This window comes from Jaculus jaculus, chromosome 1 (genome assembly GCF_020740685.1).
Source record: "Jaculus jaculus isolate mJacJac1 chromosome 1, mJacJac1.mat.Y.cur, whole genome shotgun sequence".
In the NCBI taxonomy this organism is placed as follows: domain Eukaryota; kingdom Metazoa; phylum Chordata; class Mammalia; order Rodentia; family Dipodidae; genus Jaculus; species Jaculus jaculus.
In genome coordinates, this window is record NC_059102.1 from 250063619 (window position 1) to 250090426 (window position 26808).

The window sequence follows — 26808 nt, forward strand, 5'->3', positions numbered from 1 at the left end:
TACTTTTTTTAATAGAGAATTTAATAGGTGTAGGCCCTCTTGTAGCCCACAGTTGATGGTAGCTTGATAATGGAGAATGGGCTTATGTTTGGATATGGTTCTGACTTGTTTTCCAGCTCCAGCTATGGGTCCTATACCACTGAGGGAATCAGTTAGCCAAATAAAGAGCAGATGGTTCCCCACCATGGCTGTGTGCCACTATTGCACTTGTGTGAGCATCACAACAAGTTATTTGCTGCTAAGTAGGTTAGACCATGAGTTGCTTGGACAGATATTGGTCATTTTCACCCAGTCATCCATTTAGCAACTTCTGGCACAAGACGTGCTGACTGTCTGGGGACTGACTCTCTTCCAACTTCCAGCCATGCCATTCCATTTTAAGTGTAAACCACATAAGGTGTCTTCAGCAGTAGAGTCTTACCACTGACCTTTGGTGGGTCATCAAGTACTTGGACAGAAATCTTTCTTTTAGGAAACTTTGTAGGTCACCCTGATCAAAAGCTCATTGTGGATGATAGTCACATGCTGGTACTGGGAGTTACAGGTCAGAGCCCACTAAGAAAAAGAGGAAAAAAATAACTAATATATAAGAGTTAGAGAGAAGAGAGAGAGAGAAACAGGGAGAGGGAGGGAGGGAAGCTGTAGAAGATTAAGGTTAGTTTTCATCATACCCTGTCCAGTGTCTTGTGGTTCAGGTGTTCCCTCTAAGGGCCTGGTGAAGGTTCAGCCATTTGGTCTGCCTTTTAGGAAGTAGAATTTTATGGTACCATTGCCATTTGGGTCTAGATTTGTGTTTCACACCCCTCTGTTGCCCCCCCCCCCCATCCTATTGTCTAGTCCACAAGATGCTTTCTGGGTATGTAAGGTATCATGGGTCGATTCAGGTTAGGTGCTGTAGATGAGTGAGACTATATGGCATTTTTTTTTTTCTGTGATTGGGTAAGTTCACTGAGAATGATCTGTTCCAAGTTCAACCATGTTTCCTCAAAATTTATTGTGTCAATTTTTCTTACTGCTGTATAGAATTCCATTGTGTAGATATACCACATCTTAGTTATCCATTTTTCTTGTTATGGACATCTGGGTTGATTCCAGCTCTTAGCTATTACAAATTGAGCTGCTACAAACATGGTTGAGCAAATCTCTCTGGCCTGTGGTTTGAAGGTTTTAGGGTAGATGCCCAGTAAGGGAATAACTTGGTCTGATGGTATCTCTAAGTCAGCTTTTTCAGGAGTCTCCATATTGCATTCCAAAGTGCTTGTACCATGTTACATTTCCACCAAAAGTGGATGAGTGTTCCTACTTTTCCACATCTTTGCCAGCATTTATTTTCATTTGATCTTTTGATATTTGCTATCCTTATTGGGGTAAGGTGGAATCTCATAGCTGTTTTAATTTGCATTTCCCTGATGATGAACATTTTCTTAAGTGTGTGTTTGTCATTTGTATTTCTTCCTCTGTGAACTGGTTGTTCAGCTCTTTGCCCCATTTTTTGAGTGGGGTGTTTAACTTCTTCATGTTTAAATTTTTGAGTTCTTTGTAGATTCTGGAAATTAGGCCTTTGTCAGTTGGATAACCCGCAAATATTATCTCCCATTCTGTGGGTAATCTGTTGGCTTTGCTTATTTTATGCTTGTCTGTAAAGAAACTCTTCAGCTTCATGTGATCCCATTGGTTGAGTGACTGTTTAAGATTGTGAGCTACTGTGGTTTTGTTCAGGAAGTGTTTTTCGATTCCTACATCATGGAAAGTACTTCCTAAATTTTCTTCCAGTAGTATTCCAGTGTCTCATCTTATATTGAGGTCTTTGATCCATTTGAACTTGAGTGTAGTACATGGCAAAATGTTTGGATAAAGTTTCAGTTTCCTGCATATGGTTATCCAGTTCGTCCAGCAACATTTGTTGAAGATACTGTCTTTTTTCCAGCCTGTATTGTTCAGGCCTTTGTCGAATATCAAGTAGCTCTAGTTGCTTGACCGAAAGTCCTGGTCCTCAAGTCTATTCCATTGGTAAATATTCCTGTTTTTATTCCAGTGCCATGCTGTTTTTATTACTATGGCTTTGTAATACAGGTTTATATCAGGTATGGTGATGCCTCCAGAGGTATTTCTTTTGATGAGGATATGTTTGGATATGCCAGGCCTTCTGCCTTTCCATATGAAATTTGAGATCATTTTTTCTATCTCTGTGAAGAACACTGAGGGAATTTTAATTGGAACTGCATTAAATCTGTATATTACCTTTGTTAGGATTGCCATCTTCACAATGTTAATTCTGCCTATCCAGGAGCATGGGAGGTCTTTCCATTATCTCAAGTCCTCATCAATTTCTTTTTTGAGTGTTTTTATGTTTTCATTGTATATATCTTTCACTTCCTTGGTTAACATTATGCTAAGTTATTTTATTTTATTTTTTGTTGCTATTGAAAATGGGGCTATGTCCCTTATTTCTTCTCTGTATCTTTGTCATTTGCATATAGAAAGGCTATTGATTTTTGTGCATTGATTTTGTATCCTGCTACTTTGTCATAGGAGTTAATCACCTTCAGGAGTTTGGGGATGGACTTTCTTGAGTCTCTTACATATACAATCATGTCATCAGCGAATAGAACTAACTTAACTTCTTCCTTTCCAAATTGTATCCCTTTTATTTCCTTTTCCTGTCTTATTGCTTGAGCTAGGACTTCCAGTACTATATTGAAAAGCAGAGGTAAGAGTGGACAACCCTATCTTGTTCCTGATCAGAATGGGAATTCCTCCAGTCTCTCTCCTTTAAGTATTATTTGAAACTTCAGAGTTTTGTATATTGCCTTTATTATGTTAAGATATGATCCAACCATGCCAATTCTCTCCAATGTTTTGATCATGAGGTGATGTTGTATCTTGTCAAAGGCCTTTTCTGTATCTATCAAAATGATCATGTGGTTTTTATGCTTAACCTTGTTTATGTGGTGTATTACATTGGCAGATTTCCGTATGTTGAACCACTCCTGTGTTCCTGGGATGAATCCCACTTGGTCAAGGTGGATAATGCTTTTGATGTGTTTTTGGATTCAGTTTGTGAGGATTTTGTTCAGGATCTTTGCATCTAAATTCATCAGGAAAATAGGCTGGTAGTTTTCTTTTCTTGTGGCATCTATACCTGGTTTTGGAATTAGGGTGATGTTAGCTTCATAGAAGGAGTTGGGTAGCTTTCCCTGTTCTCCAATTGTGTGGTACAGTTTGAGAAAGATTGGTTTGAGTTATTCCATAAAGTTTTGATAGAATTCAGCTGAGAAGCTATTTGGTCCTGGACTCTTCTTTTGGGAGAGGTAATTTTTATTACTTTTTTCAATCTCCATAAATGTGATGTGTTCGAGGTGATTAATCTGCTCTGAGTTGAGCTTTGATAGATGGAATGCATCCAGGAATTTATCCATCTTCTCCACATTATCCAGTTTTGTGGAGTAGAGGTTTTTGAAGTAAGTCCTGATGATTCTCCCAATTTCACTTATGACTGTTGTGATCTCTCCTTTTTCATTTTGAATTTTGTTAATTTAAAGCTTTTTTTTTTTTTTTTTTTTTTGCTTGATCAAATTGGCCAGGGATTTGTCAATCTTGTTTATTTTTTCAAAGAACCAGTTCTTTGTTTTCTCAATTGTCTTAATTGTTTCCTTGGTTTCCAATTAATTAATTTATGCTCTAATTTTAATGATTTCTTTCCTTCTGGAGCTCTTTGGGTTGGATTTTTCTTGATTTTCCAGTGCCTTTAGGTGGATGGTTAGGTTATTGATTTGGGATCTCTCTGTCTTTTTTATGAAGGCATTGAGTGCTATGAATTTTCCCCTGGTGACCACCTTCATTGTGTCCCATAAGTTTTGGTATGATGTGTTCTCATTGTCATTCAATTCTAGAGATTTTGAAATTTCATTTTTTTATTTCATCCACTATCCATTTATTGTTTAAATGTGTGCTGTTCAGTTTCTAGGTGCTGTTGGGATTCTTGGTGGGTCTTTTGTTGTTGATTTCTAGCAATATAGCATTGTGATCTGATATCATGCAGGGAGTTATGTCAATTTTCCTAAATATGTGGAGGAAGTCTTTGTGACCCAGTATATGGTCTATTTTATAGAATGTTCCATGGGCTGCTGAGAAGAATGCTTAGTCTGTGGATCTGGGATGAAAAGTTTTGTAGATGTCCATTAGGTCTAAGTGACCTATCGTTTTATTGAGCTCTCTTACTTCCCTGTTGAGTTTCTGTTTGGGTGATCTGTCTATTACTGATAATGGCGTATTGAAGTCCCCAGCTATGATGGTATTGGTGGTTATTTCTGTTTTATTGTCAATTAGGTTTTGTTTTATGAACTTTAGTGTCCCTGTGTTTGGTGCATATAGATTTATGATTGTAATATCCTCTTGATGGATCATTCCCTTGATAAGTAGGAAGTGGCCTTCCTTGACTTTTTTGATTATTTTTCGTTTGAAGTCTATTTTATCTGATATTAATATAGCTACACATGCTTGTTTCTTATTCCCATTTGCTTGAAATATTGTTTTCCACCCTTTCACCTTGAGAAGGTGTCTGTATTTAGTGGTGAGGTGGGCTTTTTGAAGGCAACAGATTGAGGAGTCTAATTTTTTGATCCATCCTGTTAGCTTGTGTCTCTTGATGGGTGAATTAAGGCCACTAATATTTAGGGTAATGACTGTGAGACTTGATTTGATCCCTGCCATATTGTGGTAGTAGATGTGTGTTGGTGTTTTCATGGGCTTTGAAGATTTTTGTGCCTACTCTGAGTTTGGTTATTGTGATCTGCTTCTTATAGGCATTTGAGTTTGGTTATTTGTTTCTTCTCTGTATAGCATTTCCTGAAATACTCTCTGTAGGTTTGGTTTTGTGTTCATATAATTGTAAAGCTGAGTTTTGACATGGAAAGTTTTTCTTTCACCACCAATTATGAGGGATACTTTTGCTGGCTAGAGTAGTTTGTGTTGGAAGCCATAGGTTCTTAGACGTTGCTGTGTTTATTTCCAGGCCCTACTAGCTTTCAGGATTTCCATTGAGAAGTCTGATGTAATTCTGATGGGGTTACCTTTGAAAGTGGTGTGCTGTTTTTCCCTAGCTGCTTTTAGGATTTTCTCTTTAGTGTCAATGTTTAGAGTCTTAATGACAATATATCTTGGAGAGTTTCTCCTTGGTCCAGTCTGTTTGGAGTTCTGTTGGCTTCTTGTATCTTGATGGGCCTTTCTTTTAAGAGACTGGGAAAGTTTTCTTCAATTATTTTTGTTAAATAAGTTCTCCAGGCCTTTGGTTTGAATTTCTTCTTCTGGTATTCCAGTGATCCTGATATTAGGACATTTAAGTGTATCCCACAATTCCATCATGTTCTGTACACAGGAACTTTTGAACTTACTGAAATTTTTGAACTCTCGAACTGTTTCTTTCATCATGTCTTCCAGATCAGATTTTCTATCCTCCACATGGCTGACTCTATTCTTCAGAGCTTCTAGGCAGTTTTGGACTTGTTCAATTAGGTTGGAATTTTCTACTACTTTTCTATGTATAATTTTCATTGATCTGTCAAGGTCCCTTTTCACATCATTTTCTGATTTTCTTGATGATTCTTGGTATTCATCCTTGCTTTTCTTTATGTCTTCATTTAACTTGGCCAGCTGATTTTTGAGGTCTTTTTTTCACTCTCCCTCAAACTCTTAACTGTCTTTGAACTCCTTCCATTTTCTTTCCTATTAGGTCTAGTTTAATGATGGCAGCATCCACACAATTATCGGTCCTTTGTTGCTTTCTGCAAGTTCTACCAGTAGCTTGGTCAGGGTTGCATTGCTCATAGCTTCATTTTGGTATTCTGATCCTGATGACTCTTCTAAGATTTGATTAGATATGTTCTTTATAGGACTGGGTGATCTAACTGGATTTTCTTGCATTTGATTTTTCATGTTATTTCTTTTGCACTGTGGTCTGCCCATGACACTGTATGGACATGTAGGTGGGTGGATCAGCCTGGGCTCAAGCACAATGGTTATCTGAGGCAGCTTGGCGCAGTTGCCAAGCAGCCTGGGCTTTGGCTCTCACTTGCCACAGCTGCCTGATTTACTGCCTGGCCAGAGCACCAAGGTTACCTGATCTCTCAAGCGGTAATGCTCCAAATCTGCCCGCATTGGAGCTAGGAGGGACACTGAGGCACCAAGCACTCAAGCAGCCCAAACTTTGCCATGGGCACACTGGGACTTGGAAGCAGTCTGCGCTCCCCTGCCACAGGACAATGGTGGACGGCTGGCGCAGCAGACAGGTAGGGGATGACACTTGAGCTGGCACAAGCAACAGACACAGTCTGAGCTTGCATGGCAGTTGTTGTGGGCCTGGGCTTGCTGAAAGTGCAGCTGCTTGAGCAGTAAGTGAGCAAGTGGGTGGGGCACTCTAAGCTTCCACTCACAGGGATTGATCAGTGCATGGGTCATGGATGTGGTGGCTATTTACCGGGAGGGGTGAGCTACCCATCCTTGGTGGAATCAGTGATTCCCTGTTATTGCCAGGACTCCCTGAGCATGCTGTGGCTGGAGCAGTAAGTGGGTTGTGTAGTCTAAGCTTCCTCAGGCAGGGACTGACTGGTGCATGGCCGCCATGGATACGGCGGTATTTGGGAGAAGGGGTGGGCTGTTTGCCCCCCCTCTGTGCCCTCCCACTGGCAATCTAATGGAGATTTCTCTCCCCTAAAAGACCCAGTGAACCCTCAATATCTTTCCTTTCTTTCCCTGGGATTTGCAGCACAGCTAGGGGCTCGTCGTCTTGGCTTGAAGTCCCCCCTAGATCTTAATTGATAAACAAAGAAGTTATAAACAGATGAGCTAGTATAATTTGCAAGAATTTTTACATTTCAATTTTCAGTAATCCATTCTTGAATTTTGAGGAAAGAAGTATATCTTTAAAAAGTCTCCAGACCGGGCTGCAGAGATGGCTTAGTGGTTAAGCACTTGCCTGTGAAGCCTAAGGACCCCAGTCTGAGGCTCAATTCCCCAGGACCCAGGGTAGTCATATGCACAAGAGGGCACATGTGTCTGGAGTTCGTTTGCAGTGGCTGGAGGCCCTGGCGCGCCCATTCTCTCTCTCTCTCTCTCTCTCTCTCTCTCTCTCACTCTCAAATAAATAAAAATAATTTTTTTTAAAAGTCTCCATACCATCTATATTGCTCTTAGTATAATACAGGCATTTGGATTTCAATCATGGACTGTTGGGAGGTTAGGATCTGCATAGTGATGCTTATGCTTATTTATGCCTATACTCAGATTTAAGGCAACTTATTGATATCTTAATGCATAGCACCTTTTAAAAATATTTGTTTATTTATGATAGAGAAAAAGAGAGAGAGAGAGAAAGAGAGAGAGAAAGAAAGTGAAAAAAGAGAGAAAGAGAATTGGGATACCAGGGCCTCTAGGCACTACAAATGAACTCCAGATGCATATGCCACCTTGCACACCTGGCTTACATGATTACTGGGGAATTGAACCAGGGTCCTTAAGCTTCACATGCAACTTCCAAGCCATTCTTCCAGCCCTATAACACCTTTTGATAGTATGTTTTCAATATAATGCAGATAAAAAGAAAACTGTATTTAACAACAAAGTGTTCTTTGGATGTGCTTCAAGGAAATTATTAATCTTTTAGTTGTGAAAGGGTATTTGCATTTTGGTTTAGAACTACCTTTGTAGAGGAATGGACCTATATTGATAATCCTCTTTCTTTCTCACACTGTTTTTAATCCATTAGTAGCATCACATATTATGGTGCTGCTTATATTCCAGGAAGTATATTTACATAGGAGTAGCCATTGAAACTTAGTATCAATCCATATATTCCTATTAACCAGCCTAGCTTTGTTGGTAGACATGAGCAGTTGTATCATGAAAATCACAATTTCTCTCCCTCTCTTATTCTCTTTCCCTTCTTTTAAGATTGTATTCTCCTTTTTGAACTCCTGTGATGAGAGTAGGATATTGACCCATAATCTCTTTCTCTCATGTGGGTGAATGGAGGACAACAATATTTAAAAACTAGCTTTGAACTTAGTGGAAAAAGTACATATTTAGTAGTAATATTGACCCTGAATTCCAGCCTAGATCACAATTTTTTTTTTATTTAGATTTGAGATTCAAGCCCAGTTAGCCACACATTACCAATTTGCGCTCCTGTTTCCTATGTGTTCATCTTTCTTAGTGATAATAGGAGAAAGGGAGGGCATATAAAGGAAGAGCCCAGAAGTCCTAAGTCAAAATTTGTCTTAACAATATTAAAAAAGATTCTAAATCTTAGCATCACTTCTCCTATGTTATTTTCCCTCTGAATCAATGCCTACAGGTTGTATACTGACTTGGAAGTATCCCCTGAGTGGGTGCCAAGCTGGTCGGTGAATCTGGTGCTAATTCCAGTTTTAGATTTATGTTGGATGCCAGTCACAGTGGCCCCTGTGTTCTATGAAGGCCCAATGGATCAGCTTTTGAAAAATAAGAGATCAGAGAACAGGAGATAGAATGGCTCTGGGCCATGAGTAGGAATTAACTTTGATAAGAAAAGTGATTCGGACCTTACAAAATGGCTTGGTTGCCAACCATTGCTCTCTTTTGAGCACTTCCCTTGAATTTGATCTTACTTATTGGGTTTTGTGATGAAAGACTTTTATTGATTACTACTGAGCACTTGAAGTTAAGTGGCTCTGTGGAAAATAGGGAATTAGATGATCATTATTTTTTATCTTTTCTGAAAAGTGCAATTTCTAGTTAGACATCTGACTAAATAAAACCCAGGGTGTCTTTACACCAAAGGAGAGTGGAGAAGTGGAACACAGAATCTCCAATGCAGCATTTCAGAGTGATCAGATTTAATTAAATGGTTCACAGGAGCCTAGGGGGGAGGAAGCTAGTTCTCACAGGAAATGAGGTGGGTATTTCCTTTCACAAGCAGTCTTGGTTGCAACAGGCTATATTGTTGACAATGGAAGTACTTTTTCTGCATAGCTTTCCCTATCCCAGCAGATTTAGGCCAGGGCTTCCTGTAGCTCTATTTCTCTTCCCAGGTATTCCTTTAGTATTTCCCCTAAAGCAGTGTTAGCCCATCTCCCCCACCTAGTTTTGAAGTCAATCTTCAGAGATGCCTACTGAGAACTATAAGCAGGTAATCTGTAACATCCTAGTATGGGAGTCTTGACCCAGGCATGATCAGTTAGCTTCCTTCATCTTTTATTCCCTATCACTGAGAGATGGTCCTATGCTTTGTTAATTAATGCTAAGAGTGATCTTGACCACACCATCATTAGGATTGTGGAGAATTACTGCATTAGAGGCTCTTTATTTGTACCACAGGATGGATAGTTGGGCTGACTTGATGGTTACAATCATCTCTTTGTGTTTCTCTATGTTTTAAGACAGGTAAGGCCCTGAACCTGGAGCATATACCTTAGATAGAATAAACAAACCATGTCTTTAGGAGATTAGGACAACAGATAAGGTCTACCACAAATCTTTCAGGAACATTTGACAGGATTTTAAGTATGTTTGGGAGGGCAGGTAAGCAACATCAGTTTTCCTCAATGTTCTTCATTCCTACAATAGAGCAAATAAAAGGTCAAAGCTGGGAAACTAGCAGTTTTGCTCAAAAGAGCACGTTAAAATAATCAACTTGCTTTGACACCTCTTGTTTGTTTGTAAATAATATTTCCTGCAAAATTTCTTGCTGATTTTTCTGTTTCTACATTTATTTGCATATAGTTTTATTTTACAAGTGATCCAGAAAAGTAGAGAGGAGAGTAAATTTATCATGATACTTTGGTTGCTTTAGGTCTCTGGGAATATAATCTGCTCTAGTATCAGGAGTAGTCTGGGACTAATACTATACCTCCCTCGCCCACAGGGGACAGCTTTTGTATATTGAATAATGGAAACACACTGTAGGTTGTCTTATTTCCTTGGATATTGTGACTGGGTATACTAGATACACCTTAATCATCTTAATCATGGCTAGTCAGTCCATCATAGGATTCTAAACTCATTCCCTTGTCTGGATCTATAGAGTAGCCCCTTGGAGGTTCTCACTGTGATACAGATAAAATTCAATGAGCACCATAAAATCACCTCCCTGAATTATGAAAATACATCTACAAAACATAGTGGAAATGAAGAAAAAATATATAAGGAATTTTTACTAAGAATGGCAATAAGTATATTCTGAAAATAAATGTTCAAGTAATTTAAATCAGAAACTACACAACAGTATCTGCCATCATCATTATACTTTATTTATCCAAAATATTTTAGTACATGTATAATGACAAGAAAATTAAGTGACTATTACAAATATTTGTGAATAAGAAGCACAAAAACATAGTGAAAGGAAATTTAAGAGCTGGTAAAATAGCTTAGTTGGACGAGTGCTTGCCTAGTATGAAAGAAGCACTGAACACAATCCCCAGTACTGATTAGATTGGGCATGTTAGTGCACATCTTTAATATCAACACTGAGGAGATAGAAGCAAAAGGATCAGGAGTTCAAAGTCATCCTTAGCTGCTAGGAGAGATTTAGAACAGTTCCATGAGATCTTCTCTCAAAAAAAGAAAAATAAATAAATTATGATAATAAAACCCAATAGAGTGTGGTTAAGATTTGTTATATAAGATGGTTCCGCATTCTTGATTGAATAGTCCATGGATCCTCAACTCCAGATCCATTGCTATAGAGGGAGGGTATGGGCACATGGAGTGAGTAGGCTAGAACTCTGAGTTACTTCCTCACCTCCAAGTTCCATGGTCCCTGCTGCTGCTGGCTTAGGGCTGCCTGGACCCTGTGAGGTTGCTGCTGAAGCAGGGCCCTTATTACACCTTACTGATTGAATGCCCCCTGGGTGCCCAACTGTAGGATATCCAGATGCAGAAGGTGCCTGCACAGAGTAAGTAGATGAGAACTCACAGTTTCTTCCTCACTTTCCAGTGTCCTGGTCTCCCTGTTGCTGGCTTGGTGCAGCCTGGTCTCTGAATGTGTGATGTGGAAATAGGCTTTTTGTCCAGGTGGCCTGATTGACTAGGTCCCAAATCCCTATTTCTCTGAGCCAGAAGGTACATGGCCCACTGTGGGACCTGGCCTTTTGCCCCTGGCTCCTGAATCCTCAACCCCTGGTCCCCTTGTGCTAAAGAGTGCATGCAATAGAAGTGAACAGACCAGATCTCCCAGTTCCTTACATTTCAGTTCCTCATGTAACTTTGAAATACCTACCATCTCCACAATCTATGCATCTGCATTTATAACCCCATTGTACACCAATCTGGTTCACATTTAAAACAGAACACTTACTGATGATCCTACAAGGACAAAGAATTGCTTCACCTTCAATAGAAGCCTCAAAGGAGATACAAATGAATTGAAAGTGAGTCAACAAATAAAGGATCTAAGTAACCAGCTGAGAAAGTTTAATGAAGACATGATCAAATACAAGAGTGAATTCTAGGAAGCATCAAGAGAATCAGACCTAAAAATGAAATCATACCTCAAAATAAGAGTTGGACATGATGCAAAATAACAACAAAACAAAAATCAAATAGAGCTTTTAAAAACCTTTCTAGAAGCCCTCACTAACAGAGTCACTCATGTGGAAGACAGACCTCTGACCTGGAAGACAAGACAGAATAAATTTATTGAGAGTCTAAAAGCTTTGCTAAGTTGGAAAAAACATCATGCAAACAGAATATGAGGGAACTGTGAGATACCCTAAAATGACCAAACATCCAGATCATGGGTATACCAAAAGGAAAAGAAACCCAGGCCAGAGGCACAGAGAACATATTCAGCAAAAGTATTGAAGAAAAAATTTACTAACCTTGCAAAAGAGAGGCCCATCCAGATACAAGAAGGCCACAGAACACCAAACAGACAGGACTAAAGAAGAAACTCTGCAAGGTACACTATAGTTAAAACTCTTAACAGTGAAAAGAAAGAGAGTGCTAAAAGAAGCAAGAAAGCAATAACTTACCATATGAAAAGTTAATTTCATCAGAATTACCTCAGGTTTCTCAATGGGAACCCTGAAAGCCAGAAAGATCTGTAATGGAACACTTCAAAGCCTAAAAAATTTTGCTTCCAATGTAAATTACTGTACTCAGGAAAAGTATCCCTCATAATAGATGGTGAAAGAAAAACTTTCCATGAAAAAAAAGTCTAATCTATGATTATATGACCACAAAGCCAAACATACAGATATTACTTCAGGGAATACTCCACACAGAACCATCAAACAACCAAACTCAAGAGCCAAGAAGAAGAAGATCACAATAACCAAAAAACAGACCAGACTCAAAAATATTAAAAATATAAGGAAGCACAGAACCCCATTAAACATTTCATCATGGCAGGAATTATTTTGAACCTCACAGTAATAAGGTTAAATATTAATGGTCTTAACTCACCCATTACAAGATACAAGTAAACAGGGTGGATCATGAAAATGGGTCCATCTATCTGCTGTCTTCAAGAAACCCACATCACCACTGAAGACAGATACATACTCACTGCTAAAGGATGGAAAATAATAAATGAGCAGGTGTTGCTTCATTATATCTGATAAAATATACTTAAAACCCAAAGTAACCAAAAGGGACAAAGAAGGCCGCTTCTTACTCATCAAGGAAACAATCCTACATGAGAACATCACAATCATTGGTCTATATCCACAAACACAAGTGTACCACAGTTTATGAAACAAAATCTTCTTGACAACACCACAATAATAAACACAAACACCATCATAGTTGGGGGCTTCAAAATACTCCACTATCAAATAGACAGGTCATCTAAGAAGAAAATCAATAGGGAAATAATAGAGCTCAGCAACACCATAGATCAACTAGACTTAATGGATATCTGCATAACATTCCACTCCCATTCTACATAATACACATTCTTCTCTGCAGACCATGAAGCCTTCTCCTAAAAGACCACATATTATGCCATAAAGTGTGCCTCCATAAATTCAGGACAACTGAAATAGCTTCCTGCATCAGATCAGATCACAATGCTTTAAAACTAGAAATTGACAACCAGAGACACATCAGGAACTCTACTAGATCCCAGAGATACCCTTTTAAACAATACCCTTTTAAACAATGAATGAGTTTGTGGAAGAAATCGAAAGAAATAAAATTCCTATAATTGAGTAATAATGAAAACACAGCTTACCAAAGCATATGAGACAATATGAGGGCAGTCCTAAGGGGAAAATTCATAATGATATATGTCTTCAAAATAAAGATGGAGAAATCCCAAATGAATAAACTAACTGTCCACACGAATATGTTGTAAAAACAAGAAGAATCCAGTCCAACCCTAAGAGCTGTAGATTCAAAGCAATAATCAAGATAAGAGCATAAATTAATGAGACAGAAACTAAGAAATCAAGAAAATTGATAAAACAAAGAGCAGGTTCTTTCAAAAATAATCAAAATTGATTAACATCTGGATCAAGCAAAAAAAAAGTCCCAATTTAACAAAATAAAAAATGAGAGATCACAACAGACATCAATGAAATTAGCAGAATGATCAGGACATACTTCCAAAGCCTCTACTCCACAAAATTGGTTAATCTCAAAGAAATGGATGAATCCCAGGTACATACCACCTATCAAATCTAAATTCAGAGGAGATTAATCTCCTAAGTAAACTTATCATCACATCCATCAAGATTATAAAGGTAATCAAAAACATCCCCCAAAAGCAAACTTCAGGACCAGATGGCTTCTACATTAAATTCTAACAAGCCTTCATTGAAGAACTGAAATCAGTTCTTCTCAAACTGTTTCACATAATAAGAGAGCAGAAAATCCTCCCCATTTCCTTTTATGATGTTGGCATCACCCTAAAACCAAAAGCAGACAGAGCTACAATAGGAAAAGAAAACTATAGGTCTATATCCCTGATGAATTTACATGCAAAATTCCTAACCAAAATCCTCATGAACCGAATTCTACAACAATCAAAAGCATTATCCACCTTCATCAAGTAGGCTTTATCCCAGGGATACAGAGATGGCTCAAAATATAGAAATCAGTCAGTGTAATATACCACATAAATAAAATTAATCACAAGAACCACACGATCATCTCAATTAATGCAGGGAAGGCCTTTGACAAAATATAATACCACATCATGATGGAAACACTGAAGAAAATAAGCATGGAGTGTTTATATTTCAACACAATAAAGTTATATATAAAGCACCTAATGCCAAATAATACTTCATGAGGAAAAACTCAAGGAGTTCTCATTGAGATCAGGAACAAAACAGGGTGTCCATTCTCATCACTGTTCTTCAACATAATACTAGAAGTCTTAGCCCAAGCAACAAGACAAGAGAAAGAAACAAAAGGGACACAATTTGGAAAGGAAGAAGTTAAGTTAACCCTATTTGCAGATGACATAATCCTATACATAAATTACCCAAAAGTCTCCATCTCAAAATTTCTAAAGGTGATAAATTCCTTCAGTAAAGTGTCAGGATACAAAATGAACATACAAAATATCAGTGGCCTTTCTATATCAAAAGACAAATATAAGGAGAATGAAATCAGTAAGACTGTCTCATGATCAATAGCAACAAAAAATTAAATATCTTGGAATAACACTAAACTAAGATTTAAAAGCCACTAATGAAAACATAGAGAAGGACTTGAGAAGATGAAAAGACCTCCCATGCTCCAGGATACATAGAATTAATATTGTGAAAATGGCAATTTTACCAAAAGCAAAATACAGATTTAATGCAATACCAATGCAAATTTCAGCAGCATTCTTCACAGAGATAAAAAAAAAATGATCACAAAAATTCATATGGAATTGAAGCAGGCCTTGGATAACCAAACATATCATAAGCAAAAGAAACACCTCTGGAGGTATCACCATACCTGATCTAAAGCTATGTTACAAAGCCATGGTAACAAAACCAGCATGGTACTACAATAAATGCAGAAATACACAATTAAAAACCTGGAACTTAGGTCAAGTTAGTACTACTTGATCTTTGACAAAGGTGCCAGTAATGTAGACTGGAGAAAAGACAACATCTCAACAAATGGTGCTGGACAAATTGGATAACTATACGTAGAAAAATGAAAATATACCCACTCAACTCATAAATGAAAATTAAGTTCAACTGGATTAAAGACCACAATATAAACCTGAAACTTTTCTCCTACTGGAAGAAAAAAATAGGAAGAATTCTTCTATTAGGAGAAAGACTTCCTGAACAAAACCTTAGTTGTACAGGAAATTAAACAATCATTCAACCAGTGAGATCTCATGAAGCTAAAAATTTTGTGCACAGAAAAACCTTCCATAAGCAGAGCTATTAGATTACCCGTAGATGGGAGAAAACTTTTGCTGGCTATACTACTGAAGAGGGCCTAATATGTAGAGTCTACAAAGAACTCAAAGAAACTAAACAATAAAAAACATATAACAATCTACTCCAAAAACCGGGCAGAGAACTGAATAGGGAGTTCTTAGAGGAAGAAATACAAATGGCTAATATACACTTAAGCAAATTTTCAACAATTCTAACCATTAGGGAAATGCAAAATCAAACACTGATGAGACTCCACCTTGCTCCAATAAGGATGGCAATCATTAAAAAACCATACAAGGGCTGGAGAGATGGCTTAGCGGTTAAGTGCTTGCCTGTGAAGCCTAAGGACCCTGGTTGGAGGCTCGGTTTTCCAGGTCCTGCGTTAGCCAGATGCACAAGGGGGCGCACGTGTCTGGAGTTCGTTTGCAGAGGCTGGAAGCCCTGGTGCGCCCATTCTCTCTCTCTCCTTCTATCTGTCTTTCTCTCTGTGTCTGTCGCTCTCAAATAAATAAATAATAAAAACAAATAATAATAAAAAAACATACAAAAACAAATGATGGAAAGGATGTGGGGAAGGAGGAACCCTCATTTGCTGTTGGTGGGAATGTAAATTTGTACAACCTGAAAAGGATGATATAGAGCTACCAATGGACCCAGTTATTCTCTTAGTGTGCATTTACCCTAACTGACCCTTGCTTCAATACAGAGATATTTGCTCAACTATGTTTATTGCTGCTCAATTCATTATCACTAAGAACTAGAATCAACCCAGGTGTCCATCATTGGATGAATGGATAATGAGGTGGTGGTATGTTTACACCATGGAATTCTACTCAGCAGTAAGAAAAAAAAAAAATCTAGAAAAATGGACAGAGTTACAATGGGTCATACTCGGCAAACTCACACAATCACAGCAAGACAAATGCCATATGGTATCACTCATCTGTGGATCCTAACCTGGAGCAGCTTGAGCTGCTGACATACCTGGATGGAAACTCAAGGCCCAGACCATATGGAAGTAAGGGTTTGGGGGAAGAATTGGGAAAAACAAATACAAAACTAAATCTAAAATGAACTAGTACCATAGAAACCTTTATCCTCAAAGGTAGACTAAAAATATAACCCTCAACAGGAGTAAGGGAGGAACACCTAAAAAGAAATGCCCTGGAGAGGGTGGGACGAAGTGTAACCTTATTTTTTTTTTGTTTTAAATCTCTGTCCTGTAACTCCCAGTACTAGAAATTGGTTGCTATCTACAATGAGCTGTTGGCTGGAGAGCCCTTTGAGGTCCCCCAAATAAGAAAGGTTTCTGTCAAAGTATTTGATTACCCACCTGTACCAAAGAGTAAGACCCTGTTGCTAAAGATACCATATGCTGCCAACATAGAGCATGGAGAGACCCAGTTGAAATCTGGAAGAGAGCCAGTTCCCAAACAGTTAGCCCATCCAATGCTGGAAAATGCTGCATGAGCTTCTGGGGGAAAGTGGCCAACAACAGTCTGAGCAACCAGAGGTCTAAGGTACTCTAAAGCAAACACCCTGATAGGATATACACACCAGTGCAATAGGGGTACACAGCCTTTGTGAGTAACCAATAGCTTTCTGATTGTCTAAGAGATCCACTCAGTGTAAAGGAACCCCTATCTGGGATTGGTGACCAAATCAGAATCACATGGATACAAAGAATATGTTCTCCGATGCCAAGCTCTAACTAATCTTTGTCTAAAAGAGGGACTCATACATCTATTTCTCCCTAAATTAATAATGCTTATCCTGTTTAGGCTATGCTGAATTCATTCTCTGTTGGAGAATATGTTTTTCTTTTTCAAAAGGTAGCGAGACTGGGCTGGAGAAACTGCTTAGTGCTTAAGCGCTTGCCTGTGAAGCCTAAGAACCCTGGTTCAAGGCTCGATTCCCCAGGACCCACGTTAGCCAATGCACAGGGGAGCACGTGTTTATTTGCAGTGGCTGGAGGTCCTGGCCCGCCCACTCTCTCTCTTTCTCTCTCTGTAACTCTCAAATAAATCAATAAATAATAAAAACAAAAAAAAAATTTAAAAAAGGTAGCCAGACTGAAGGAGATAAAATACCACTCATAATTCAGTCAAGCCACAGCTCAAACCACAGAGGAAGTGGGGAGATTGGCAAGAATGCTGCTTCTATGCTGAACCTGACAATCAGCACCAAGGTTGAGGAGGTAGACTGAGAAGATACACTACACTTAACAAAGCAGCCATCCAGAAGGTTCTCAGAACTCCTAAGTGAAGTAGACTTAAAACACACCCACCAAGGTTCAGAGAATTTTGTGGAAGATGGGGTGGAAAGACTGTAAGAGCCACAGGTTGAGACATGTCCAGAGATATTGCTTCCCCCAAAAGACTGTTTGTTGCTCCCACAAGGCATAACCCACAACTCCATGGGGAATACCTGCAAACCCACTGAGGAGGTTCCCCTGTGGAATAGAGGTAGGGACAAGGGTAAAAGAGTGTACTAACATTTGATCTATTCATACAAAATGCTGTTTATAATAATAAATTTAAAGAAACTATTTTTATGTAAGTAACAAAATTTTTAACTGATTTGTAACTGACTTAGAGAAAAAGAGAATCCATTCTCCAAAGAATTAAGAACAAGTTATAGAAGCAAGAGGACCTATATCAATAGAATGTGGTTGGAATGAGTAGAAATGGAAATATTGATCTTTAATTGGGAAATTATACCCATGATACATGATATTTCCAGAGATATTCTATTTGATAAAAATAAACACTGATAAAGTTAGGTTAATTGTAGTAATTCAAACATGTTTGAAAATCATTAATCTATTATGAGAACCCTCTGTATCAAAAATTTGGAAGAATAATATCTCATCTTATCTATTATTGTTGAATGTTAACTTATAAATTCAGTGGCCATGCTTAGTTTAGTTTCTACTTCTGATTTATCAATCTTAAATTTTATTTGTGAGAATAATTGGTTAAAATATCCAAGAAGTGTGACAAAGAATGTGAGGATTTAATGAAAGAGTATTTGTATTTTGGTTTCAATGACAATAAAAGGAATTGAATGAAGCTCAGTTGGTAAAGCACTTTCTTAGTATATATGATGCCGTTGGTTTTTTTTTTTAATTTAATTTATTAGTTTTCTTTTCAGCAAATACAGGCAGTTTGGTACCATTGTTTAGGCTTATCCATGATCTACCCCCTACCATTGGACCCTCCTTGTTGATGTAAATGGGTGGTGCATTGTGGAGTTAGCCCACAGTTATTGGTATGATAAATGCCTCTGCATATCATGACCCAACATGTGACTCTGCCGTTGGTTTGATTCCATCAGTAGATAAAGTGGACATGATAAAACACCTCTGTAGTTCTAGCTTTAGGGAGATGGAGACAAGACAAAAATCTAGGCTGGGGAGCTGGCTCCATGGATAAAGCACTCACTGCTTAAGTTGGAGTACCATTGTTGAACTCCCAGACCCCACATACAAAACCAGAAAGTATGGCAGGCTTCTGTAACCCTGGCATGTGATGATGAGATGGGAAGCAGAGACATGAACACACACACACACACACACACACACACACACGTAATAATAATAATAACAAAAGTAATTTATAAAGAAAAAATAACCCAGGAGTGGAGAGGTGGCTCAGTAGATAAATGTGGTTGTTTACAAAGCCTGACTAGGTTTGATTCCCTAGTACCCTAGTAAAGACAGATGCAACGGTGGCACATGCATCTGGAGTTATTATTATTTTTTATTTGAGAGAGAGAAAGAGGGATATAGAGAGAAATAGAGAGAGAGAGGGAGAGAATGGACACACCAGGGCCTCTAGCCACTGCAAACGAGCTCTGGATGCATGTGCTCCCTTGTGCATCTGGCTTACTGGCGAATCAAACTGGGATCCTTTGACTTTGCAGGTAAATGCCTTAACTGCTAAGCCATTTCTCCAGCCCTGGGGTTATTATTTATTTATTTGAAATGGGGAGAGAGAAAGAAAATGATAATTGATGCACCTGAGCTTCTAGTGAAAGCAAATCAACTCTTGTGAATCTTGCTTTATGTGGATACTTGGTAATCAGACCCAGGTTGTTAGGCATTGCAGGCAAGCACCTTAACCTCTGAGGAATCTCTATAGCCCCGAATATTTCAAGATTTTGCAGTGGCAGGAGCCCTTGGCATGCCCATTTCCTGTCTTTCCTTCTCATTCCCCCCCTCTCTTTGCAAATAAATTAAAAAAAAAAAAATAAAACAACCACCACCACAACAACAAAAAACCTATAATCAATGTTGAAAAAGACATTTGAGAATTGGGCAAACAAATTGCATGGAAAATAATAGTCATTTGATGGCTGTATAACACTAATACCTGTACACTTTAACAAGAAAAGACAAATTGCCTAATAGAAGGATTGACAAATGATATAAAATTACAATTTATAGAAGTGCAATTCACAATATCTAACAAACATTTTTAAATGCTCAAATTCAGTAGTAACAAGTGAAATGAAGACGTGTGTGGCAATGAAATATCACTTTTCATCCATCAGACTGAAATCTGGCTTCTAGGAGCTCATTGGCATAGAGAGAGTTTATGTAAAAGAAATGTAAAGAGTTACTGCCTTTTTGGAAAGCAATCTGGCAGCAGTAATTATGCTTTAATAGGATTTACCCTTTGACGTAGCAATCTGACTTCTGAGAACCTACAGCGAGGAAATCAAAACGTTGATTGTGGGAATGGGGCTGGAAGAAAGAAGGCCTATTGATTAGAGGATAGGTAAATAAATTGTGGCTCATTCACAACATGGATTATAACAAATGAATATATTAAAGTTTAAAAATGTATGTAACAGCTGGTGTTCTAAAACAAGTTATCACTAAGGAATACAACATTGTTACCTTACTTAGTCTTTACAGCATCTTTAAGAAGTTGAAGGAAATATGGAGAGCTACAGACAGATACAGAAGTAATGGTGGGGGCATGGCAATACAGATTTGTATCAAATTAAATGTGTGGGTCTCTTTGCAAATGATGAAGGAAAAGAATGGTTTGTGAGGGCTGGTATTTAGGGCTTCAAAGGGAGGATAGTAACAAAGTACTAATGCTATTCCCAGTGGATCTGATAGTCCCAGTGCTTGTGGGGCCTCAGACAACATGTTAGACCTGTCAGGCTTGGTGACTCATGCTTTTAATCCCAGCAGCCTGGAGGCCAAATTAAGAGGATTGTATGAATTTGAGACCACCCTGAGACTATATAGTGAATTCCAGGTCAGCTTGGGTTAGAGACAGACCCAACCTCAAGAAACAAAACAAAACAATAACAAAAAGATGTTAGACTCATCCCTCTTACAGAGACACATAATTCTCTTTAGTTTTAATTATCTAGAATAAAAAATTCACAACATATTTTCACTATGTCCTACCATTTCTGTGTAAGCATTTTAGAGTACATTTTTAAAAATATTTATTAGTTATGTACACAGTGCATATACACCCATGTTGGAATCATCATTTCATTGGGGAATGTGGGTTGTGCATTGTGGGAGTAGCCATCAGTTATGGGGAATAGGCAATGTCTCTGTGCATAATGTCCAAACATGTGGCTCTAACAATCTTTCCACCCCCTCTTCCTCAAATTTCCCTGAGCCATGTTGGGTTTGTTTTAGGACTACTTCAGTGATGAGGTCTTGGGAGCCTATATCCCTGGATATCTGGTTTGAGTTGAGTGTTTTCTGTGTCTATCTCCTTTACCCTTGTGCTGGCACCAGGTTCACCAAGAAAGCAGCACTGTTGCTCATTTCCCCAATTACTCTTGGTTTCAGCTTGTCCCCTGGTGAGGTGCGATGGGCTGATTATCTCCTCAGGATTTGTGCTCATCTGAAAAAGAGAAGCAAATTCTCCAATGGACAATGAAGTCAGCACTAGATAAATGGGATAACCTTTGCTTTTGTAGAGAAAATTTAATAGGTGTAGGACCTCTTGTAGCCCACAATTGATGGGAGCTTGATAATGGAGAGTGGGCTCATTTTTGGGTATGGTTCTAACTGCTTTCCCAGCTTCAGCTATGGGTTCTGTTCCACTGAGCAGATCAATTAGCCAAATCAAGAGCAGTTGGTTACCCACCATGGCTCTGTGCCAGGATTGCACTTGTGTATCACGTCAGGTTGTTTGCTGCTGAGTAGCTTAGACCACAAATTGCTTGGACAGATGTTGGTCATTTTACCCCAGTTGCTCATGGAGCAGTTTCCAGCAGTAACCATGCTGTCAGGGTACTGACTCTATTTCAGATTCCAGCCACATCACTCCATGTTCCTTATCAACATCATATGGTGTCTTCAGCAGTAGGGTCTTACCACTAACCTTTGGTGGGTCATCAAGTACTCTGGCATAAGTCTGTCCTTTTTTGGGAAACCTTGTATGTCTCTCTGATCAACAGCTCATTGTGGATGTTAACCACATGTTGGTACTTGAAGTTACAGGCCAGAACCAAGGAAAAGAAGGAAAAAAAGATAGGTAATTTAAAGAGATAGAGAAAAGAGAGAGGAGATGGAGAGATAGAGAGACAGAGAGAAACAGGATAAGATTAAGTGTAAAGTACCTTTTTAATGATCAAAAATATTTCATTTTTTTAATCACCCTAGGAATGTAACATTCAGAAAAAAAGTTCCTCATGGATCCTGAAAGAAATGAATGATTTAAATAATTTGATTGAATTTAGAGGATGCCAGGCATGGCTTACTGGTTGAGATTGGGAATCAATGGCTGTCAAAGGAAGGGACAAGTCCCAAATGGTGATGGTCAGAAAGTTTGCTGTATTCTCATGATGTTGACTACCATGCAGATTGGAGATGTTGAAAATTAACTTTCCAAACCCCCATTACATTTCAGACATAACTAATAACTCCACAAGATGAGTGTCAATTAAACAATATATATCTGGTACTCCCAAGAAAAATTAAACCAATATGGCTTTCATAGTCAAAGACCCAGGTTCATGCTTAACCCTTCCATGAGCATGTGCAAGTTGCTCATCTTCTTTGCTCTCTACATGCATGGACATGCATGGAAACCCTTGACCTAGGAAGGTGCTAGAAACAGTAAGTGGGAACCTACATGAAACTTTTGACACTCAGGGATAAATATCTAGTGTTATTTTTTGCATGAAATGTAATGTCTTTCAGAGAAAATAGGCTGGCCCAATATGCCAGCAGTGAATAGGAAGCACAGTGCACAATCATATCTTCCAAGAGCACTTTTGAAAAGGTTCCAATGTCAATGGACATTAAGTGGCAAACAAAATACCTTGCCAGCCTTACCCAGGGTGCTGGTAAGTTATTAATTAATCACCAACCAGCCATAAGGTGTTACAGAGCCTGCTAAGTTTAAATGTGCTTTATTATCTGACATCCAACATATGGCACATGGTGATGGGGTGGATGGCGCTAGTTTTAAAGGTCATCGTTACCCAAATGAGCAGATCTGAAATGGAGAAATTAGTTAATGCTCTCATCTGCTGATTTAGTGTGAACATATCCAACAGAGCTGGGGCACTCCAGATGGCAGGCGGCAAAAATAGCTAAGAAAGATGATGTGTGTTAACTGCTCCTTAATGACACCAGAGGTTCATGGGGGGAGGAGGGTAAGGAAGAAAGAGAAAGAATCCTTCTTCAAGTACCAATAGAGCTCTTGGGCAAAGCAAAGAACACTTTATCTGATTCTTAGGAAATTAAATCTAACTAGCAACAAACAGAAAAACTGCTCTTCCATCCATTTGATTTGCGTTGCCACGGATGGCTCTTCCCACTCATTGTTTCAGCTAATATTTAATAAGTGCTTCCATATGCCAGCACTGTTTTGTGTTTAATGTTCATCATTCTAGTTATTTTTCTCAACAATTCACTGAGGGAGTTATGGTTAAGAATGCCGGCTGGGGAGCCAGACTTCATGGATTCCAGTTGTATCTGCCTGACATTCAGCAAGTTGTGTGGTAGTTTGTCTATCAAGCAAAGGTAACATTACAGCATGGCTTGCAGATATATGCAAAGAAAGAACTAAAAAAAAAATAATGTCTCACGCATATTGAGTGATCAATAAATGCTACTGTCTGCATCTCCTGCTACATTTCTGCCTTTTTCCATGTAAGGGAAGGGGAGATTCCAAATATTAAGGGTCATGCTCAAAATTACATGACTCACATATGAAGTCAGATCCAAGGCTGACTTCTGAGCTGATATTATATTCCCCATCAGTGGCAGGACCTTTTCCACCAAAATACAAGTCACTGCCTCCGAAGGTAGAGGAGGCTTCTTTTCTTTTCCTTTTCCCCCTGTAAACAGGGAAAGTAGTCACTGGAGTTGGGAGATGGTTCAGTGGAAAAGGTGCTTGCAGCATAAGCATGACCACCAGAGTTTGGATTCTAAGAGCTCATATAAAGCTGAGTGCTGTGGTGGGCATCTCTTATCCTAGCACACTGAGGGCAAAATGGTCATGGAGATAGGAGGATAACCCCAGAAGCTTGGGAGCCAGCCAGCCTGGAGTATGCAGCAGTGAACAATGAGATCTCCTGACTCAGATAAGGTGGAAAGTAAGAATCAATGGCCAAGGTCATTCTCTGACCTCCACAAGCCCAAGGTGTCACAGGTACGTGCCTGCACTCACAAACATGCATAGGCACACACATATACACATGTAGAAAATTCAAGCTCTTGTCTTCTATTTAAAAGAATAAATAAATTGGCTGACATGTCAGGTGGGATGTTGAAGTTGTACACTAAAGAAGTATTGTTCAGGTTGAACACCCTTAATCTAAAAACCTTATGTCCCAAATATTCAAAAATCTAACATTTTTGAGCACTGACATGACACACACTGAAAATTCCCTGTCTGCCTGCTGTTAGAGTTCATAAAGCACAAGCACATTAAAAATACGTTATAGGGCTGGGGAGATGGCTTAGTGGTTATGGAGCTTGCCTGTGAAGCCTAAGAATACATGTTCAAATTCCCAGGTCCCATGTAGGCTGATACAGTGTGAAATGTCACACATGTGCACAAGCACACATGTGCACAAGGGGGCACATGCATCTAGAGTTCATTCACAGTGGCTGAAAGGCCTTGGTGTGCCCATCCTCTCTCTCCCTTTCGCTTTCTCTTTGTCTCTCCTTCAAAAATTACGAAAGAAGTCTGAATTTATAAAAGTAATTTCTCTTCCAGTTACCATAAAAATACTCTATAAAGTTACTTGAGAACTATGAAATATGTGTGTAACTTACATGTAAAACATGAATGAATTTCACATTTAAACTGAGGCTTCATTCAAGATATCTCATTATGTATATGAAAAAAATCCAAAAAGAAATCTTCTTCACAGTTCAAATTATTTATGACCCCAAGCATTTCAGACAAGTTATATTCATTAATTCAAAACATTATTATTTAACAACTTCCTATAGCATATTCTAGGTCTTGGATTAAATGTCTTATCAGTATTTGTCATCAGCACAGTTCACTTTGTCTTCATTTCATCCCTATGTTACACATAAGAGAGGACAGATGAAGGACCTGCCCAGAGCTGTAAAGTTAGAAAGTGGAAGGGTTGGGGGTCTGAACCCAAGTGTTAGAACACCTTCACCACACCATTGCACTCTGTTGCCTAGCTTGGTGGTCTAGGACAGGATCTCTCCCTTTCTCTCTCTCTCTCTCCTTTCCTCTCTCTCTTTCTGTCTCTTTCTCTCTTTCCCTCAATCTCCCTCTCTTTCTCAAATCCTGGCATGTCATCACAGGCCTTTTGAAGGCTTGTTAGAGAAGCAATTGTTGGAATCCATGCCCAAAGTAGCTTTTCCAATACCTCTGCACGGGCACGGCATTTTGTGAGGGAAGAACTGAGAATACACATTTTTAAAAATTTCCCCTGTGACAATAATGCAACAGTGTAGGGCTACATTGAACAACAAGTGATTGATTGACTAGATTTGAGGCTTGACTTAGAGACATAGGAAACTGACTAGGGTCCCTGGACCACAACTCTGTATTTGTGGTATACTGAGCAATTCGTCTAACATCTCTAAGCTTGACTTTCCTTATCCTTCCAGGAACAAAAATAATTAAAATTAAAAAAATTAAAAATTCCATTATATAGTGCTATTGGCTATATCAATAGTCATTAAAAGATGCAAGTAGAGAGACCTGTCTCCTAGGGCTGCTCTATGTCTGACTGTCTCCAAAAGTTCACCTTCTGGAAACTTAATCTTCAATACAACAGTTGTAAGGGGTGGTGATAGAGTCCTTGTGAATGGACTAACAACACTGTTACAGAAGTGGCTTCGTAATGAGGACTGGTCTGTTATTAAAGTGAGCTTAACTCCATCTTGCTCTCTCTCAATTCTTCACCTTTTTCTGTGGGGTGATATAGCCAGCTGGCCTCAGGGGACGCCAGCACCCTGGACTTTCCAGCCTTCAGAACTATGGAGAATAAATTTATTTTCTTTGTAACTTATCCATTCTGTGGTGTTCAGTTACAGCAACACAAGATGGCCTAAGACAAGCTGTTCTGGAGATTAAATAAAATGCCAAATCTAAAGTAACTAGAAAACAGCCAGGAATTCAATAATAGCTCTCACATGGTGGTAATAAATAAAGTTATCAAAAATTCACTAAGTTGTACCTTCATAAGTGGAAAATGAGAGGGGGAGAGGGAGGGAGAGAGAACGAACGTTTCTGTCAGGGACAAGCATTATTGAACTGAAAAGAGGAAGCTAGCGATATTGCTGAGTTGGTAGAGTCCTTGCCATGTATATAAAGCCCTATGTTTAATCCCTAGCATGGCTTGGTAACTAGGCTTGGTAGTGCATGGATGTAACTGTGGCACAAGGCAGGAAAGTCAAAAATTCAAGGTCATCCTCCTCGGCCATGTAGCCAGTTTGAGGCCAGCCTGGGCTGCATGAAACTCTATCTCAAGAAAAAATAGAAATGGCCAATGCCCACATACTCATGTGCACACAGACACATATAGCAAGTAGCACAAATGTTGTAAGACTAAGTATGGCCATGTTTGTTTATAAGCCTGTAAAACATTAAGAAAGCTTAGGAATATGGGCAAATGGAAATGTTCTCACTGTTTTTCTTATATTTTCCAAAAGAAATATTGTGTGTTAACTTCCAGTACAATGCTTGGCACCTTCACTTGATTCTCGCAGGGCTTGGCTAAACACAGGTAAGTGTCACTATTCTCATATAGTGGAGTGAGCTACTTGCCTTAAGTCTCCCAGTGATACTTAAGTTATTGAAGCGCACAGGTGTGAGAGGTGGGCAGGAAGCTTGTTTTCTTTTACCTAAGCCCCAGGAAGAGATTCAACATTGTTTCTAGTGGAAGGCTGACAGATTGAGATCTGCAACTTCAAATTTACTGTGTCCTCACTTTAAAGAATGTGCCCGAA